The sequence below is a fragment of the Lissotriton vulgaris genome, chromosome 4_1 (genome assembly GCF_964263255.1).
Source record: "Lissotriton vulgaris chromosome 4_1, aLisVul1.2, whole genome shotgun sequence".
In the NCBI taxonomy this organism is placed as follows: domain Eukaryota; kingdom Metazoa; phylum Chordata; class Amphibia; order Caudata; family Salamandridae; genus Lissotriton; species Lissotriton vulgaris.
Window position 1 is genome coordinate 1397426769 of NC_141691.1, and position 19628 is coordinate 1397446396.

At 44.8% G+C, this 19628-nt stretch overlaps 1 protein-coding gene across 1 annotated transcript in view; it reads right to left on the minus strand.

Moving 5' to 3' along the window:
- The window catches only part of ANKRD29 (ankyrin repeat domain 29), a 368662-nt gene that overhangs the window by 348230 nt on the left and 804 nt on the right, over positions 1-19628 (minus strand). The gene's annotated exons all lie outside the window — the stretch shown is intronic.

Genomic DNA, 19628 nt, shown 5'->3' on the forward strand with positions numbered 1-19628 from the left:
GTTAAGTAGGGTAAGTATTTTTAAGTTATAAGTAATTTAAACTTAGTGATATCTGTCACCGCAGTCCTTTCACGGAATTTCACAAAACCTTCTGAAACCACCACACACAGTTCATGGCGTAATCTTATTTAACAATATATAAAAGTATGTAAATACATTTCCCTACTTATTACCACTTTAATAAAGTGCTAATAGGTAGGGACCTACTATTTACCTATATCTAAGGCCCTAACACTGAACACAGTCAAAGTGTAATAAAAACTATGTGGCAGACTTTTATTCTTTAAAAACAGCCATTACCCAATTATATACTGGCTTGTCATCACTAGTACCATGGTACACTGCAAAGTTACTGCGGTATACCATGTCCTAAAATATAAACTAAGATCTAGCTGTATTATTGGATTGCATGGTGTGGCATGGACAACGCAATACATAAGTGAAAGTCAGATTAAAAAGCAATGCAAGGCCACTATGTGTAGCCCTGCGTTGATTGGTAAATCTGGAGAAATGTAGAAAGCACAGTTCGCTGTTTTGCCTTGCTGTGCACACCATAATTTACATTGCTGCTAAATTTCACATACATCCATACGCCAGGCCGCTTTACTAGACTCCACTATATTTTATTCCACTCAATGCCATCCATTCTACACCCCTCCAATGTACAAGATTCCTCTCCATGCCACTCCACTCTAATCTATTACACAGTACGCAGGTCTACTGTACACCACTCTTCTCTACACACCTCCACTCTATGTCACTCCACTGGATGCTACTCCACTATACAATAGTCTTCTCTACACCATTCCACTGTACGCCACTCCACGCTATTTCACTGTATGCCGCTCCACTGCATGCCACTTCATTATACGCTATTCCATTGGACGCCACTCCAATGCACGCTATTCCACTGTATGCTATTACACTCTACTCCACTCCACTGTACGCCACTTCAGTCCACACCACTCCATTATGTGCTGCTCAGTTGTATGCTACTCCACCATTTCACTTTACACCACTTCACTGTACAACCCTCCATTCTACATTATTACACCGTACACCACTGCAGTCTACACCAGTGCACTCTACGCTATTACACTGTACGCAACTCCAGTCTATGCCACTTCAATTTACAGCACTCCAATGTATGCAATTACGCTATATTCTTCTCCGGAATATGCTATTGCACTCTACACCATTCTACTGTATGCCACTCCACTCTATGCTTTCCGCTGTATGCCACTTCACTGAACAACACTCCACTGTATGCTATTTCACTGTTTGCCACTACACTGTATGCTGCTCCATTCTATGCCTCTCCAGTTTATGCCAATCCACTCTATGTCACTCCATTCTATGCTATTCCATTTGATGCCACTCCACATTTGTCATTCCCCTGTATGCTATTACACTCTACCTGACTCCAGTCTACATCACTTCACTGTATGCCATAGCACTGTATGCTACTCCAGTATACTCTATTCCACTCTACGCCACTTCACTGTACACCTCTCCACTCTGCGCTATTCCACTGTATGCCACTTTACTATATGCTACTCTACTCCAGTCCACTCCAGTGTACACTACTCCATGCCGCTCCATTGTACGCTAGTCCATTGGACGTCACTTCACTTTACACCACTCCAGACTACACCACTTCACTGTATGCCACTCCACTCTGCTATTCCACTCTGGGTCGTACCACTCTACGCCACTCCAAGGTACAACACCCTGTGCTATTCCATTGTATGCCACTCCACTCTACACTATTCCATAGTACACAACTTCAATCTTTGCCACTCTGCTGTATGGTATGCCACTCTCCTCCACTCCACTGTGCACCACTTCCCTGTACGCTATTACACTCTACTCTATCCCACAATACGCCACTCCAGTCTATGTTACTCCACTGTATGCCACTCCACCGTACACTACTCCACTATGTGCTATTCAACTCTATTTCACTCCACTCTACGCTATTCACTGTATGGCACACTGTATGCGACTCCACTCCTCGCCACGCCAGTGTACTCTCTTACACTCTACAAAGCTCTACTACATTCTATGCCACTCTATTAGACTGTTTTCCACTCTACCCGGGTACACTCCACTGTCCAAATCTGTACTCATCTCTAGGCCATATACTCGATTGTACAACATTCTACTAAAGTTTCCAACACTGTACAACAGAGCACTCCACTCTACTGTATGAGAGGCCACTCCAATTTATAACAGTTTCCTTGACTTTATGCAATGCCACTTCAATATACGCCACCCTACTCTATGCTAATCCACTGTACCCTACTTCATTCTACATCATTCCACTGTACACCACTCCACTCTAGGCTATTCCACTCTTCTACATTCCACTGGACAGTATTCCACTGTATGCTATTCCAATGTATGTTACTGTATTTTACGGTGATTCACTCTAAGCCACTACAGTGTTTGCCATCTCACTCTATGCCACTCTCCTCCACTCTATATAACTCCACTCTATGGAAGTCTACCGCATTTTATGGTACGTTACAACATTCTACGCCACTCTATCCCCGCACACTCCACTGTGCAACTTTATACTCCACTGTGTACCTGTACATTTCATTATACAACCTCTATCCCACTATTCAACAATTTTCTACACGACACAGCATTCCACTCTACTGTATTAGAGCAGACTTCAATTGCTGACAGTTTACTATCTATGCTACTCTACTACACTCCACTTCATGCCACTCTACGACACACCAATACACTCTATTTTATTTAACTCCACACTGCGTTACGCCAGTCCACTCAACTCTACTCCACTGTAGGAGACTTTACCTCACTCTACGCTACTATACTCAATCCACTCTACGCAGCTTTACTGTTTGACACTCAAATGTACACTATCCAACTCCACTCTGAAACATTCTACTAGACTGTACGGCACTCTCTGAAAATTTACTCCTGTCTATACTACTCCACTCCACTGTATATCACTGTGTACTGTATGCCACTGTACAACAGTCACCCTCACTCTGTGCTGCTCTACAATACTCTAATCCACTATATGGCACTGACCGCAACTCTTTGTATGCCGCTGCACTCCACTTTATTCCACTCTAGTCTATAACCCAGTACTGAACTCCACTACACACCACTACACTCTACGCCACTTTATTCAGTTGTACTCTATAACACTGTATGCTAATCCACTCTATCACAATGAAACATTGTATCACACACAACGCTACAAAACTCAAACAGACTATATGCCACTCTACTCTACCGTAATCAACATCACTTTCCAATAATATATGACACATCAAGCCACCACACTATACTGTACAACACGGTACCAATTTATGACACTTTACTCAACTATATGCTACAACACTCCACTCTACTGCATTCCATGTGACTAGAGTCTACGAGATGCCACTCCACTCTATGACACTTTACTCCACTCTACTCTACCCCACATAAGTGTGCTCCATTCCAGTATACTCTACTCTACTATGCTTTCCCCAACTTTATGCCACTGTACCATACTCTGCTGCATGCCATTACTCTGTCTGAATTTCTTCTCCACTGTATGCAACTCCACTCTACAACACTGTACTACACTCTATAACACTCTACTCTATGCTCATCCACTCTAGGCTCTAGGCCACTATACCACACTGTGTGACACTCAACGACATGCCACTCAATTTCTCTCTACGATCCGCCACATGAATATATAACACAGCACTCTACTCTACAATGCTCTCCTCCACTCTACTCTATGACACTGCACCTGATGATACTCTACTTTACAACATTCTATTTCACCCTACTCCACTCTAAAACACTCTACTCTATTCTGTGACAATATACAACACCCTACTCTACTGTTCGACACACCAGTCCACTGTATAACTCACTGTTCCAGGCTACGATACCTGATTCCACTACGAGACATCATGCCACTAAACTATATTAAAGGTGGGCGGATAACTCCGCTCTGCCAGCGGTGTTTGCAGAGTTTTAGAACTCTGCACTCCATTTGGAGTGCAAAGTTTTCAAAAACTCGGCACTCTCAGCGAAGCAGAGTTTACCATTGCCAAGGAGTCTAGGACTTACCTCCCAAATGGTGTCCTGCAGACTCCTGCTGCTGGATGCACTCCGCTTCCACTGCTTCGGCTCGGAAAATTCAATTAACAGCAAGAACTGCAGTGAGCATTGTGTATTGCGTTAAGGCATATCTGACCCTAGCATGGTATTTCACCGGGTCAGGCATGCCTTCACACACTGCGCCATGCGCACTGCAGTTCTTGCTGTTAATTGAATACTTCGAGCCAGAGCAGCGGAAGCGGAGTGCAGCCAGAAGCAGGAGCAGGAACCAGGAAGGAAGGCAGTGGCACTGGCGGCCCAACTGCACTGCTGTGCAGAGCCGGCGCCGCCATACCCACCCACCAAGGAGGAGGCTCGGGACAGGTAAGGCCAAGCCTTTCTACATGTGGGTTAGGGGGTACGGAGGGGGCTGCGGGGGCAATGAATAGCGCAAGTAACTCCGCCAGGCCACGAAACTCCGTGGAACTTCACAGTGTTTTCCAGAAACTCTGTGAAGTTCAGCGGGGTACAACTCCGCAAGCTCCGCCCAGGGTTACACTATATAACACTTTACTACACTGTACGATTCACCACTACACTATGCTCTACTCTACTCTATTCCAAACGAAAATACTCCACTCTATGACAAAAGATTTTACACCATTCTCCTCCACTTACTGTATGACACTCCATATATCAACTCTCCACTCTTCGGTTTAAAATATATTTTTATTAACATTTTTAAAAATCATTGAAATTGAATGAAAAAATAATGGTTAAAGCTTAGCTATAGCTAGGAAAATGTTTTCCCATGTGCAAACCAAGCTTAAACTATTCAAACTTTAAAAATTCTACCGTTTTAGTTATAACTTTAATTCACAATTTATCCACCACCTTTAAATTATTATAAGTAGCGCACCTTGTTACTCACTCTTTTCAGCACACTAACCAGACAGCACAAACTATATTTTGCCACTCTACTATACACTGTGTTCTCACACATAATGATACTCCATTGTACAACACTTTACTATACGAGATTCTCTGCCACTCTACTGCCCAACACTGCACTCAAATACACTGAACGGTATAACACTCTACTCCATTGAACTCCATTCTATGTCACTCCACTCTAAAACACCTTGTACACACAATGCCACTCTACCACACTCTACTTGATGATACTCTACATTACCACACTCCATTTCATGACACTCTAGTCAAAAACACGACACTGTACAACACTCAACTCAACTTTTCAACACACCATTACACTGCACAACACGCCACTCCATTCCACGATACTGCACTCCACAATACTACACACCGCACCGCTCAACTGTTTAACACTTTACTCCTCTGTAGGCTACTCCACTCTACTTGACTCCACTCTTTTCCACTCTACAATACTCCACTCTACGACACTAGGCTGTATGACATGCTCCTTTACTGTACTGCACTACACTCCACATTACGACACTCGAATGACACTCCACACTGCGATTTGAAACACATGTTTATTAACCCGTTAAACACGGCGCAAAATACGCCGCAGTGCGGGCATGCTATTGAGCGGGTGGGGCTGCGTCGGCCAACGGACGTGTGCAGCACTATCGAGGTAGTGCTTGCGACGGCCGTTGGCCGACGCACACACGCAATGGGTTAAAAAATAAAAACCATTAACATACAATCAAAACAATGGTTAAGGATAATTTATAGCTAGAAATACCTTTTATATTCTTTCATTACAAACTCAAATTAAAATACACAAGCATTACAAATTATAAAGCTATGATTATAACTACAATTTATAATATATTCACCAAATTACTAGTCACGCACTTCCGAAAACAATCTTGTCACCATACTCGCCAAACTACATTAACTATAACTTATGCCTTTTCCATGCATACTACATACAAAGCATGTTAAATCATGGCATTAATAACACTTATAACTTCTCAAATGATATCATTTGTCACAACACAGTGAATCGCAGAGTAGTGAGTTCGAGTTAGTGTTGTCTGGTTAGTGAGCGGAAAAGAGTGTTTAATGAGGTGCGCTACTTATAATAAGTTGAAGGTGATAGATACATTGTAAATGAAAGTTATAACTGTAACTGTAGAATTTCAAAAGTTTGTGTTTTTAAGCTTGGCTTGTGTAGGGGAAAAAAAGATATCCTAACTATAACCAAGATTTAAACTTTGTTTTGTTTCATTATATATATCAGAACAATAACTTTTCAGGCTTAGAGTGTCACATATATTTTCCATAGACACTCTGAATCTGCACACCTCAAATGTCTGTTTCTCTAGCAGAGTTTTAAAGCATAGAAATATTACAGTTATGTTATGTTATGTTATTATTTTCTTGTATAGCGCACAGATGCCGCAGCCAAGAGGCGTCCCGGCGCTTTAGGAGATGGAACACACAACACAACAATGAGGACCAGAACACTGAACTATACAGAGGAGAATAAATGGGTTTTTAATTGTTTCCTGAACTGAAACAAATCGTGGATGGAACGAAGTGAGGCAGGCAAAGAGTTCCATAATGTAGCCGCCATCACCGAAAAGGAGCGTCCACCCATTCTGGACTTTTTAAAACGAGGAACAATGGCCAGATTGGACCCTGCAGACCGAAGAGCTCTTGAGGGGACATAATGGAGAATGGTCTGGGTGAGAATAGGAGGGGAGGCCAAATTGAGAATTTTAAAAGTAAGGCACAAAGCCTTGAACTTGATTCTTTGGCCTACTGGGAGCCAATGGAGATCATGGATAGTGCTGCGAGCAGAAACAAATTTAGGGAGGCCGACCAGCATCCTGGCCGCCGCATTTTGTACCCGCTGAAGGCGGGCAAGCTCAGCTTGATTAATACCCAGAAACAGGGAACTGGCGTAGTCCAATCTGGTCAGCACCAGAGCTTGGACTATGATCTGCCTGGTGTCTGCGTCAAAAAATTTAAAAATAGGCTGTAGGCATTGTAGAGCACCAAAACAAGTTCCCGCGACATGCTTGATGTGGGGAATAAAAGACAATTGATCGTCAAGCCATACGCCCAAGTTTCTGACTTTGGCGACTGGAGTAGGGATAGGACCCAATTCAGGAGGCCACCATTGGTCTCCCCAGAGCTCGCTGTCTCTACCAAAAAGAATGACCTCCGTCTTGGTGGCGTTGAGTTGTAAGCGATTGTTCGCCATCCAACCGGCGACAGCTTTGAGGGCTGCCTGAAAGGTGGGGGCGTTCATGTTGGAATCGCCATTAAGTGACACCGCCAGCTGTGTATCATCGGCGTATGACACTATTGTAAGACCAAAGCTGGCAGCTACCTGCGCCAGCGGTGCAACATACAAATTAAAAAGGGTGGGGCTGAGGGCCGATCCCTGTGGAACTCCCTGCAGAATGGGGCGTGGGGCAGAGATGTAGGGAGGAGTAGAAACTTTAAAGGTTCGACCCGTAAGAAATGATCGAAACCAGTCAAGCGCTTGTTCTCCAACTCCTGCCTCCACGAGGCGGTGTAAAAGGATGTGGTGGGAGACCGTGTCGAAAGCGGCACTTAGATCCAATAGGATCAGTGCCGCCGTCTGACCTTGGTCTAGTATTTTCCTGATATGTTCCACCACCGCCAAGAGAGCGGTCTCGGTACTATGACCGGCTCGAAACCCATTCTGGGAGTTATCTAGTATGTTTGCTTCTTGCAGGTGGAGGGATAAAATCCTGTTGGCGTGAGCTTCGGCTAATTTAGCCATCCAAGGAAGGAGGGAAATAGGTCGGTAATGCTCTGATTTGGAAGGGTCATCCACACTAAGCTAGAGAGTGACTAAGCCTACCGATGGGTGTACATTGCTCCTTGAGTTAAAAATACATTAAAAAAATTGTAAATATCTGAAAGTTAATGGAAACATGTCATAAAAGAAAAGGTGTTTATGTGTAGTAGTATTTTATATAAAGGCTAATATTTCTGCATATACGTCAATAAGTAAAAGAGTTGTTTATCAATATGAAAGTGGGGTATAAATACTACGAGGTATTAGTGAAAAGGTGTTAAGTCTAATGGGATGGAACTAACAACCTGGCATTAGCAGTGGACTACAGACACAAGGTAAGCATCTTTGTTGCATTTCAAAGAAAGCCTATTTACTGGCAAGTCTTTACTTTTCAATTAAGAATATAAATTGGTAATTGGCAAAAAGGCAGTATATTTGCTAAATATTTATGACCAAAAACATTTAACACCAACGACATGCAATCATAACAGGAAAGTCAGGACAGTAAAATAAAACACACAAGCGTAATTGTGATTAAGGGTTAACATTGTGTCTTTATGACAAGCTAATACAGTCTACTCCACACTATGCTGCTCAACGAGAGCAACAAGAGCACCCACTCCCTAATCAAAGAGCCCATAAATCAGCAATTAAAATACCAAAGAAATACACTCTGCAAATAACTCACAGTGATTGAGAGTTACAAACCTCTTGTCATGTAGCACCTTTAGCTTAACAAAAAGACTGAATGATGTATTCATCACTAAAGGCCAATGGGACAATGTAACTATTCATGAAATACCATGGCTTTTATGGACTGCTCACCCAATCAGTGGCAAACCATGCAAAACACATGAAGGGTAATGGCTTAGTGGGGCTCTCTGTACGCCTTCTTATGGTATTTTTTTAAATAATTAATGGCATAAAGTATTCCTAAAAACTAAGGCTGTCTATTGAAGAACTAGAAAGGAAATAAATGAATAAAAACATTTTTCATTAGTAATCAAGGATACAACAGGTACGGACCGTCACACTAAAAAAATACAAAGTATCTACAGAAGTGCTGATATATGTAAACTAAGGCTCCACATAATCCACAGACATGCTGATATACATGAATGAATGATCTATTTAAAAAAAAATACATCAGACTGCTAAAAGAAACCATACCTTGATCTGAATGATAGCTAACATATAGTCCAAAGCACAATATGGCAGAAATTAATATTTAGGGTGAAATATTATTTGATGTAGTCATTTGATGCAACCTGGTAACGTTACATTTTCTTCTTTAATTTCTTTGTGACTGTGAGCCATGTCTTAGTCTTCCGAGGCCTATAAAGATTTTTTCAGTCTTTCACTTTTAATGATTCATAATTATGGTGTGTTATGTGTAAGAAAGTAACTCTTTTCACATTGTCATCTCAATTGTTTTGTGGACTGATGCTGCTGTTTTTCTTTTTTACTCTGTGCACTCGAGCACTGCTAATCAGGCTCCAGTGCATGCACTCTAACCCCTACAAAAGCTTGAAATTTGCCAACTCCTAAAGAGCTTCTGTAACTTTCCCACAAGGCCGTAGTATTAGATGCATATAATATACCAGACCTTGTAAAAATAATTGTCACCTACGGAATCAAGCACTACTGTGCCATCCACTAGGGTGACCAGGCAAACATGTCCCCAATCTCCCACTGTAGCTTGGCTGCTGCAGTTGTAAACCTGCAGCCTGACCTGTCAAAATAATCCATTTGACAAGAGAGAACCTTCCGTTTGAATGTTAATAAGTCACCACTTCGTAGGCCTTGCAGTCATCAAGACAGGCTGCATGTTATTAAAAAGTATGACATGTAGAAATTTAAAGTGAAAATTACATTTTAGTGACTAGCCTCAAAACCTATTTTCATTGTAGCAAGGTTGGCTGGCCCATAGAGAAACACGGAGAGGCAATAATAAATAATAATTTTGCTATGTTCAATTAGGGACCAGCAGGAGACCTGCTTAAATAACTATGTTTAATATTTACTAAAATCCCAACTGATAGGTTCCATTTTCCGATGCCCCGCCCACTGGCATTTACATATATGAGTTAACATCATGTGTCTAACTAATGACGTATTCACTTATGCCTTTGCGTTGTTACTCTTCATAGCTTTATTTATTTACGCGTGTGATGATATTCAGTTTTCTTAGCTTAGAATGTGTGCCACCATTTTGGGTGCTTCTCTGTGTGTGCGAGTCGCACTCGCTCATTCCCCCTCCCGTAGGAATAGGGAAAACCCTAACGCAGCAGTTTTTCATTTCTTAGCTAACTGTGGCCGAACTAACAAGTTTCTAATCAGTAATGTTCTCATGTGCTGGAGACGCTGAGGCCCGGCTCCGCTGCCTTGGGCAGAGATAACCAAATGTTGCTCTTGCAGGTGCAGATGCCTCTTGTATGAGGCCATTGTTCACCCTCTCTGGGGTTCAGTACTTTTCCAGTATGGGCGTGTTCTACTCTGCTGTACCATGTTATAATGTATTGCTGTGATGAGATGGGTCGGTCCTCTCGGCGCACTCTTAGGGGTGAGGTCGGACAGGGCCCTCTCATATGGGAGTTTGTGGCCTAATAAATACTTTGTTATTTCTTCTCCACTGTCCGGCTGACTTCTTACTTGGTAATTATAGGTGAGTGCGGTAAGTCACTCGGGTGGTTTTGAGCCACGCTTATCACAACTCAATGATGAAGTCAGGCTTTTATGAAATATTAGGGAAAAGTAACTTTTAGAAAGATACATTTCCTTTTCTGACGGTCCTATATGCGAATTTGCATTAGCCCTCCAACTGTAGCACAGTCAGGGAATGGCCCCTAATTAGATGTGGAAACTCCCCAGAGCACAGACAAAGGCTTTGGTGTGGGGAGGTGTGTTTGTTCTTCTGGCAGGAAGGCCGGTTGGGGTGGACCAGGAACGTAATTTACTTCTAACTAACTGATTACTTCCCTTCAATCCTACCACTCAGGCAGGCACAAAACACAGTGTGGGGAGGGGGTGGTGGCGGATCCCCCAAAACTGGTTTGGAATGACCATAGAGGGGTTAATCCATCTTGGATCTAGACAATGAGGGGCACAGTGGGATTGGTTGCAGTAGAGCATATAGGAACTGCTGCAAAGGTAGGTAGAGTTTACTCAGGGAACTTTCACCCACTTGGTGGGGGGGGGGGGACCAGGAGTCCCCCCACACACAAGCTACTGTCAGGTATAATTGTGGTAAATGTGGTAACCCACGGCTCCTGCTTCAGAACACTCTGGATCTTTGAAAGAACAGAAAAAAGACTTCTCCTGTTAATTGAGACCTGTGAGGAGACCTGAAGGGCTGGATCTGCTCCCATTTACGCACTCTGTGCTAAGAAGGGGATTTCAAGTATCAGTTGGTTGGCTTCCTGTGTAAGCTACAGGTCCATAACATGTTGCAAGAGGCATTTCTCTGTACCAATTGGGCCTGACATGGACCCCGTAGGTGGCCTCTGCTGGAGTAAGTCTTGACCCCTGAGTGCTGTTACTGAGGTACTGGTACCCTTGGCTGTGCCTAACTGGACATCTCCTATCACATGGGGACTTTTTTTTAACTTCAAGGCCTCAGGAGAAAAGGGTCAAACATGCAACTCCGATTTGCTTCTGTTCAGCAGCAAATCCATTTATGGGGGGCCTCAGCGAGAAAGTATCTGGCTTTGTGGAGCCCTAACCAGATACAGCTCAATCCAAGCTCCAAAAAGTGACTACATCCAAAGGTTAAAATCTTGACTGGGAGGTGCCAAAAGTATCCAGTCAGAGAGCGGACTTCCCTGGGTGCGAAACCTCATCCAATGCTTCTCCGACTTTGTGAAGACACAAATATACCTGCTGTCATGCCTCACTGAAGGATTTTGACTTCCTTTTCAAAGACTAGGGGCCTCATTACAACAGCCCCACTCCTGCACTGCCAAACCCGTGGTTTAACCGCCCGCCAAATAATGAGTATTCTCCTGTCTGGAAGATGGTTCTTTAAAGTTTCCATGGCGGTGCCTATGAAACAGACACAATAGGAAAGTCACGATCAGTAGCTGCACAGCATGGGAAATCACCTGCACAGTCCATGCCCTGCAGATACTGGGGTGAATGCATACAGGGGGCACTACATGCGACCCCCTGCATGCACCCCATGGCACAGAGGCACAATGTTTCCTCATCGCCACATTTTTCATAGCAAGTCGCACTGCCATGAAAAGTGTGGCAGTGAGGAAACTCGTAATATGCTTGGCGTGGCTGTAGAGGCCCCGCCAAGCATATTGCAGGCTCAAGACAGCTGCAACACCACCAGGAATCTCATATCCCTGGCAGTTGTGGTGGACATACTAGAGCGATCGGAAGACCTCCACTACCGCACCTCCACGATTCTGGCAGTCCGTGGACCACCAGACTCATAATAAGGCCCTAAGTTCCAGGGTAAAACCTGCGACCAGGTCGAAACAGATTTGTGTACTTGATCTGTTCTTCTTCGAGGTCAACCTTAAGACATGCCTAGGCCATGGTCTACTGTGACCAGTTGATTTTCATTAGTACATAATGCTTTTTGGAGCCATTTTGACTTACATCTTCAAGAATTCATGTCTCCTGTTACCCTTATTGAATTTTTATATTTTGGTGCAATTGTGTTAATTATTCTCTTCTTTTATAAATTGGAGATTTTTATTGTGCTGTGTTTTCAATTATTTAAATGTTTTGGTACTTCTAAATGTTTCACACATTTTCTCTAACTTGAGCCTGTCTCCTCTGTGCATTAGCCAGCAGGGTGTGAGCCGAAGTTTCAATTTTTTAAACCTTTAAGTGGACCGAATAACATAGTGACTAATTACTTGTGGAGGACAGCCATCCGCTCCATTTGATAATCCACTTTCTCACACCGGGCAACACTACTGGACTGATCTACATGAAACTAAACAAAGACTACGAGATAGATTAATCTGGAATTTCAGATCCATGTTTGGTGTCATTCTGTCCTGGGGAGTTTGAAAGAGAAATGCTATTTTTGAGGACTTCTAAAAGGTTTTCCCCTATTTGAGCAATCCATTCAAAACATTCAAAGTCGAACTTAGGTGCATGAATACATCAAGAAATGCTTCATGCAGATTTCAGAACCGAGTCACTGCTAAGAGTGAAAAAAAAATGTCTTTGAACTAGTGAACTCATCTATAACACTAGTGCTACTGATGACTCAGAGCGAGAGAGAGAGTGTGTGTGTACTTTTTAATGCATGTTTTACATTGTTATATGATATTCTGTAAAATAGTCTACTCTAGAACAGACCTTAAATATGATAAGGTCTCCTCCCCTTCAACTAACAGGACATGAGGAATGTGGACTTTTTCCATAGTAAGGGATCACAGAGACTCACTAACAGAGCCCCTACTTTTTTCCTTGAGAGGCGGAAACAAGATGGATGAAAAACTCCCTCAGGACGTGTCAGTAAGACACTAATATGAGGCCCTATTGCTTAAAATGAGCTCTGGTGGCAGGTAGAGCTTTCAGCTGACTGGTGTCTTAAATGGTTTAAGAGCAGAATCCGCACTATTTTCTCAGCTTAGAAAATGGTAAATGATTCAAAATTTGCTAACATTCGTGACAAGAATTTTCAATTCTATTAAGGACTAGGAGGCGAGGATTATGCTTATACTCAATTTCTTTACTGACATACCGCAGCCAATCACAGAACAGTAAAGAAAACAAAAAACTACATTACCCATAAACCCAGGGTAACCATAGAGTACACCAATGGTATATAAACAGTCCTAGAGGTAACCACTTCCTCTTTCTTTGTCCAAAATCCATTAGGAAGAACAACTTGAACATCATAAATCCAGGAAGGACATCATCCAGAAGAACCAAAATCCGAACGAGGAGGCGAAGGAACTTCCCAAAGCCACAGGAACAAAAGCAGGCCAACGAGGAGAAGAAACTCTCAGCACACCTCCCACAAGGACGGAGCCGGAGGAGCATCACTTGGGATCAGAGCCTGAAAAGAGACACAAAGCCGTAATACACATTCCGTGTAATCATGAGCAAATAAAGGGTGGGTAGAGAAAAAACAAAGTAATCATCACATTGCAGTAGGAATAAGATCCATGAATCATTGCACAGTAACAGTATATGATATAGTACATGCATATACAATGGGTGGGATAATCCTCGCCTCCTAGTCCTTAATAGAATTGAAAATTCTTGTCACGAATGTTATCAAATTTTGAATTCTATTTCAGGACAGGAGGCTCCGATTATGCTTGTTCAAAGCTCCTCCACCACAACAGAAGCAACAGTAGGAACAGGCTTGAAGTAAAAGGTCTTTAACACAGAATCTGATGACCAGTCAGCAGCTTTCATAATGTCGCATAAAGTGACACCCAAAGAAAAAGCCTTAGAGGCCATGGCCCCCCGAGCCGAGTGAGCACCAAACACAGAAACATCAATGCCCGCTTCCCCCATGAGCCACCGTACCCAACGAGCCAACGTGGCCGGAGTAACGGGGCGAAAGGGCTTCTGCAAGGCAATCAACAATTGACCTTGCATATCAGAGCGATGAAGAGAAGTACTTACCTCATAATCTTTAAGGCATTTGACAACACAAAGGTTAGGTCGAGCCGGAAAAGAAGGGTAAGAAATGACCTCAGTGTTAGTTTTAGTGCGCCTGGAAAGGCGAAAGGAAACACCTTCAGGCGTGAAGCTACGTCCCGCAAGATCCAAAGCGCGGACATCTGATATCCGTTTGCAGGAAAGCAAACACAACAACATAGTAAGCTTGGCCGAAAGTTGTTTACGAGTCAATAAAGAATTAACCGGCCAAGCTTCCAGAAAACGTAAGACAACCGAAACGTCCCATAAAGAAACATATTTAGGACGAGGAGGAGTAGCCATACGAATACCTTTTAGAATCTTAGCCACAAGTGGATGTTCACCAACAGGTTTCCCATCCACAGGAAGATGACCCGCCGAAATGGCGGAACGGAAATTGTTGACTGTGCAGTAGGCCAAACCCGAAGAAGAGGACAGAGAAGCCAAAAGATTAACTATCAAAGAGATATCAGCCGATAATAATAATAATAATAAAAGGGGTCTTATCATGCGCAAACTTAGCCCAATGGGCGTCAAGGCGCCTAATTCAAAATCCAGCTCATAACATGCCGATGTGAGATCAACTTGCCGTTGAGTACACCAATCACTCCAACGCTTCCAGGAGCTTCTGTAACGCTTGTGAGTGTTTGGGGCCCAGGCGTTGCTGAGAAATCTGGTAGCGTCTGCAGAAAGGCCTGGCACCGCCCAACGTTCCCCGAAATCCGCCACGCCAGGAGAAGGAGGGAGCCGGACTGAACCAGGGGATGCGGATTCTGCAGTGGATCTAGAAGGAGATTCTCCTTCTGAGGAAGAAGAAATGGCAAGTCGCATGCCATCTCCAGGAGAACAGGGAACCACGGCTGAGCCCGCCAGAGAGGGGCAATCAGAATTAATTCCGCCCGAAAGCGTGTCACATAGGCCAGAACCCTGGGGAGCATCATAAATGGGGGAAACGCATAACAGAGGGACGACGGCCACGGCTGGAGGAAAGCATCGGTGGCCAGAGCTTCCGGGTCCGGTCTCCAACTGAAAAACTGGGGAAGTTGGGTGTTGAGACGGGACGCAAAGAGGTCGATCAGACACGGGCCCCAACTGCGAAGAAGTTGGCGAAACACACGAGGATGGAGTCTCCAGTCGCTGAAGTCCTTCAGGTACCTGGAGTTCCAGTCCGCCACAAGATTGCGAGAACCGGGAAGGTACTCCGCAATAACTGTGATCTTGTGCTGAAGGCAATAGTGCCAGAACTCCTTGGCAATCTCTGCCAACAACCTCGATCGAGTCCCCCCCAGCTTGTTGATGTAATGTACTGCTGAGACATTGTCCATCCGGAGAAGGATGCAGCAGTGGGACCGAAGAGGCGACAGGCATTTGATCGCAAACGACCCCGCCAGCAACTCCAAACAATTTATGTGGAGTGAAAGTTCCTGCGGAGACCACCGTCCCCCCGTCGAGATTGGACCGCAACGAGCTCCCCAGCCCCAACGACTGGCATCCGATTCGATCACAATCTCCGGGGAGGAGCCAAAAAGAGCTCTGCCGTTCCAGGCCTCCATGTGGTCCAACCACCATTGCATTTCCGATTTGGCCTCCTCCGAGAGAGGAATCAGATCGGAATACCGAAGGCCCCGCTGAAGATGTTGAATCTTCAGACGCTGTAGGGCACGATAATGTAGCGGAGCTGGAAATATCGCTTGCAGGGAAGACGCTAAGAGACCGACAACTCGTGCTAACAACCTCAATGACACAGTCAGACTCGAGATAACGGAAGTCAATTCCCGTTTGATGTACCGAATCTTCTGTTGGGGAAGCAGAAGTTGACAAGTGAGGGAGTTGACCCTGAACCCCAAGAAATCGATCACTTGAGTAGGATGAAGCACGGATTTGGGAACATTCACCAGAAAACCGAGGGACTGAAGAAGGTCTATGGTCCAGTCCGGATGAGTCATCAGTTTGACAGGACAATCCGCCAGTAGGAGGATGTCGTCCAAATAGATGATCAAGCGAACTCCGCGGCTGCGGAGAGATTCCACCACAGGACGTAACAGTTTCGTGAAGCACCACGGTGCTGACGAAAGGCCGAAGGGAAGAACCTGATACTGATACCAAGTCCCCAGCCACTGAAACTGCAGAAAGCGGCGATGGGGACGGAAGATCGGGACAGAGAGATAAGCATCTTTGAGGTCCAGACGAACCATCCAATCCCGTTCCCGCAGGAGATCCCGCAACAGATGGATGCCCTCCATCTTGAAGTGCCGATAAACTACTCCCGCATTGAAATCCTTCAGATTGAGGACCAACCTCGATCCCCCTCCCTTCTTCTCCACCAGGAAGACCGAACTGGCAAACCCCTGAGGATGGCGTACTGTCGGCACAATGGCCCCTTTCAATACCAGAGACTTGAGTTCCTCTGTGATGAACTCTTGACTTTGCCTTGAGAAGTGAAGGGGGAAGGGAGGACGAGACTGGTGGAAGGGATGATAGAATTCTATTTTGAATCCCTGAACCGTTTCCAGCACCCAAGCATCGCCGGAGATTGCGCGCCAATTGGCTAGAAAATGGCGAATCCTGCCCCCCAGAACAACACTGCATGCAGGAAGAAGTCTCACCTGAAGTGGCGGAATCCTGATATCCACCGGAGTTGCCGCTTGATCGTCCTTTTTTGTACTGAGCACGTCCTTTCCTGGAAGGGTAGAAGTTAGAACGCTGGGCATAGCCGGAATCCTGCTGGCCTCCCCTATGGGACTGATACCCACGTTGACTGGGTTGGTATTGACCACGGCCGGACGAGCGTCCCCTGTTTCGTCCGGCCCTGTTGAAAACCGGACGCATGGCCCGTTTCAAGGATGCCTGTGCCTTGTCAATACTGCTAAAAGTACTGACAAAATGCGTGAGTTCTTTTAAGAAAGGCTGGCCGAAAAGAAGACCCTGAGCCGCAGCCCCTGCCTCAGAAGAAGAAAGTTCAGATAATTTCGGGTCCAACTTTAGCAGAATAGAACGCCGACGTTCACTTGAGAGGGCACAGTTGGCGTTTCCTAACAGGCAGATGGCACGCTGCGCCCATTCAATGAGCTCCACAGGATCAACGTTGGAGGAAGCCTCCTTGGCTCGGAAACCCAGATCCAACATTTTTGTGAGAGGACTTAGGAGGTCCAAGACCTTATCCTGGCAAGCCCACCAGGAACGGTCTAGACCCTTCTTGAGGTCCTTAGAAATTTTTTTCATATATGTCAACATTGTAGGGTCGACCTCAGGCGTGTCCGCCAGGTTATCCGCTAAATCGGGCCGCGGACACTCTGAGCGAAGACGCGCACGCACGTCCTTATCAAAAGGATGGCGGATATATTGTTGAACATACTCCGCCACAGCTGGGGAGGGGAGCCAGGCAGAAGAATTAGGGTGTACAATATCCTCAGGCTCAAAAGTCAAGACAGGAGGTTGAGAAGATGCGTCAACAAAATGTTCTTTACATTTACGCTTTTTAGGCGGAGGAGGCAAAACCTCCGAGGAGGAGGAGGAAGCATCACGGTCGTCACTCTCAACAATTACAGGAACAGACTTCAACTTGGAGGAGGACAATGACCGTGCCAGTCTCCGAAAGTCAGAAGAATGGGGATTACCAGGGGACGAGGACTTCTTGGAAGGCACCCAACCTTGCTTTTGCGCATACTGCGTCAAATGGCGCTTCAGGGGTGTAATGGCGCGAACCATCGCCTTGTTCATGGAATGCTGAACCCCTTTGTCCAGTGCCTCAACAAGGTCCTGCTCAAAAAATTCGGACCCTTCCTCCTCATAGTCACCTTCCTCCTCATAATAATAGGAATCACTCATGGTACACAGGGAACGTGTGAATATAGCCCACCAGGTGACTAGAAATCTGGTATGTCAGTGACACAGTCCGAGGGAGTGAAAAAACCTCACAGCCAGCAAGCACAAGCAGAAAAAACTGCGTGGAAACAACAATTAGAGCGTGGAGGGAGGCTTGCTGACAAAAAATACAGTCACTCTTGGCAAAGCCTATGCAATTATGCAACCGGGACTTTTTCCTCAAGCTCCGGTGTCAGAAGGGGCCAGCTGAAAGGCAGTGGGCGTCTTCGTCGACAGACGAGTTCAGGAGCCGGCGCTGCAATGTAAACAAATGCAGCGTGAGGAAACGCAGCGTGACAAAGGTCGCGCATGCGCAGTGAAACCGGCTGGCCAGACAGCAACGGAACCGCTCGCGCTAGACGCGCGCGAGGCAGAACCACCCCAAAACTCCCTCCACAAAGAGAACGGGACAGAGGCAGCAAGCGCCCGACCCAGGGAGGTGACACACGCTCCCCACCGCGAGCGCCGGTCGAAGAAACAAACGTCACGAACGGCAGCAAGAGCGCGAGAGAAGGGCTGATCAAAGCAGCACACAGCGCATGCAAAGCGGCAACAATAACATCAAAATGCACAATGTAAGCAACGCAATTAATATTAGAATATCAAGTATGCACTTAACTGGCTGCGGAGCAGCAAAGAAAGAGGAAGTGGTTACCTCTAGGACTGTTTATTTACCATTGGTGTACTCTATGGTTACCCTGGGTTTATGGGTAATGTAGTTTTTTGTTTTCTTTACTGTTCTGTGATAGGCTGCTGTATGTCAGTAAAGAAATTGAGTATAAGCATAATCGGAGCCTCCTGTCCTGAAATAGAATTTCTTGTCAAAGGAACTTTAAAAGCATGTGCTGCTTTAGTCTGGAATTATAGCACTGTTTGTTGACATATCTAAAATAAACAAATAAACAAAATACAACAGCATACACAAAGCAACATAACACCACAATTAAAACACAAAATGCCAAATCACAGCAAAACAGTCAAAACAGAATGCAACACAAACACTGCAGTATGTTAAAACAAAATCGCATTGCAATAATGCAGCACAAAAAGAGAGCAGCACAAAAAACTGAACACGTCACCAACACAACAGAATGCTGCGAAGCAAATAAACAAAACCATTCTTGCCACACATTTGCACCTCCAGAATCCTGTTATCATAATACAGCAATAAAAGATGTTTAGAGCAAACAGTTCCTTAATAGCAACAGTCAAAAATGGTTTGTGATTCCCGGCTATAAGAGATAACATTTTATGTTACTATCAGTGAATGCAGCTCCCATTAAGAAACGCTTTGATA